This window comes from Ascaphus truei, chromosome 4, assembly GCF_040206685.1.
Source record: "Ascaphus truei isolate aAscTru1 chromosome 4, aAscTru1.hap1, whole genome shotgun sequence".
Lineage (NCBI taxonomy): Eukaryota > Metazoa > Chordata > Amphibia > Anura > Ascaphidae > Ascaphus > Ascaphus truei.
In genome coordinates this window covers 104,255,280-104,257,590 of record NC_134486.1, presented here as the reverse complement: position 1 = coordinate 104,257,590, position 2,311 = coordinate 104,255,280, and positions in this window count along the sequence as shown.

The window sequence follows — 2,311 nt, the reverse complement described above, 5'->3', positions numbered from 1 at the left end:
AGGAGAAATGCCTCTGGGTCTTCGTTTGGCTTCATTTTAGGCAGCATCACCGGTGGGTTATTTGGAATCCCTGGTCTGCCTGGGGTTGGGCCTTCGACCAGCAGTTGGAGTAGCTTTTCCTCTCGCCGGGCCTGTTGCTCATCTTGCTGGGCTTGTCGCTCATCTTGCTGGGCTTGTCGCTCTGCTTGCTTCTCTGCTAGCTGGAGCTGTTGCTCAAGGAACTGAGAAAAAAATTTCTCCATTTTTTTTGGTGTGGCCCTTCAGATACAGGGGCCATCCGACATCCCACTTCTGACACCACCTGTGGCAGGACGGCCTGTAGCCGAGGTCAGGGAACAGTCCACACGTATCTAGCAGGCTGGCTGGCTAAACCAGAACCAAACCATAAGGGTACTTTAAGCAGTCAGTAAACAAATGAATAATCCTTACTTTAGTTGAAGTAGTCTTTGGTGAAATCCCTCTGGCTAAGGGCTCACGCAGCAGTGTGCTTCTCTCTCTCTCTCTGGCAGCTACTGCCAGTCACATGATCCTTATCTACCTTGCTGGCTCTCAGGTGTCAGCTAAAGAGTTCTGATTTCCTAACTTCCACCTGAGTTAACCCTTATGAGTGCTGGATGAAGCACTCAGACATATGTCTCCCAGGCGTAACTGATAGGAGTTGATTTCACTCTGTCACAGGGTAAAAGAGCATAGTCCACTTGTATTGGCTCATCTCATTCTGTTGGGGGATACTCACCACAGGGATAGCCCAACATACGTCATTCTGTTGGGGGTGCTCACTACAGGGATAGTCCAACATACTTAATTCCCTTGGGGGTGCTCACCAAAGGGATAGGCCTTCAGGCATTTGCCTTCTCCATCAGGACAGTCCCAGAGTTTCAGATTGGGCAATACTTAGGGGGGGACAGATCTCTCCTCTGGGAGCCTGTACTGCTATGACTCTTACATTTTTATGGAGCCTATCAAAACAACAAAGGGGCTACTACCCTAGACTACCTTATTATATAATTGTGCACCTACATATTTACAGGTAAGATTCCCTCCTTTGGGTCTCCTCCTGGGATCTTAGGGTGAAGTTCTAATCCCCTCTTATTTATAATTACTAGTGACATCACTGGTCACATGCCTACAGGGCGAGTGGTTTCTATTCTGCAAAGTCAGTCATTCTATACCAGGTGACAGACTAGGAACCTTCTAGAAGGTGGCTGGAGCTAAAAGTATACTTGGTGTTCTATTCTAATTGACAGGATGAACACCTTTTGTGGATGCCAGAAAGCTTCTCCTCCCATCAGGGCCAGTGACAGAGGGGGTTAGAGCCAGGACAACCGTCTGCTTCCCCAGCATTCCTCCTGCTCCCTTCAGGCCCTCAACAGTTCCGCTAACCACTCCCTTCCATGTAAGCCACCGGTCGCCAGCTGCCTTCCCTCCCCCACACACCAACCATGCCCAAGCTGGCCGTGGGGCCTTGTTTCTCTATTGTCCTTAACAGCGTAGGCCCTTCTCTCTTCATCCCCACACACTCAACCACCCGGTCTGCACCCACACCCCCCAACCCCCTGCTCGGGGACCAAGTCCCTTCAAAATACCCCCAAACGTGACAGCTGCTGGACCTGGACAGTACATACATGCACTTTATTGGGGGAGGGGGGGGGGCTTAGTGTGTAGTTGGGAAAGGGGGGGACTATGTCTCGAAAGGCCACCATCGAATGGGGGGGGCAAGTGGACACTAGTCTTGGGTCCCATGAAAGCTGTCTGTGGCCCTGTCTCCCATAAAACAAACCATGACGCTACAAAAAAGGGGGAGTCACAAAGTGTTTGAATTACTTTTTGCACACACACACAGTATGTATGTATTAATTACTTTTTGCACACACACTGTATATGCCAGATCTCGGTTTATGATGATGTAGATTAGTGGTCTCCAAACTTTTCATTACGAGGGACACATCGTATATTCTACACATTTTCGCGGGCCAAAGGGAAAAAAAAAATATATATCTTTTTATATATTTTATAAAATGACTACATTTTATTTGGATTTTTTGGGGTAATCAGAATGATATGATCCAGAACAAAGAGAGAAATGTAACAATTACAAAGAAAGAAAGCCGTGCTTACACTGGGAAATGATATCTAATGAGATAGATATATCTATTTTTTTTTTCCCCAAGTTGCTGCGGGACGGATAAAATGTTGTGTGAGGCCTTGATGTGGCCCCCGGGCCGTATTTTGGAGTCCCCCTGATGTAGATGATCCTTTTGGACCATATAGACCCTCAAAATGCAAAAAAAAAAAAACACACAAACAAGCA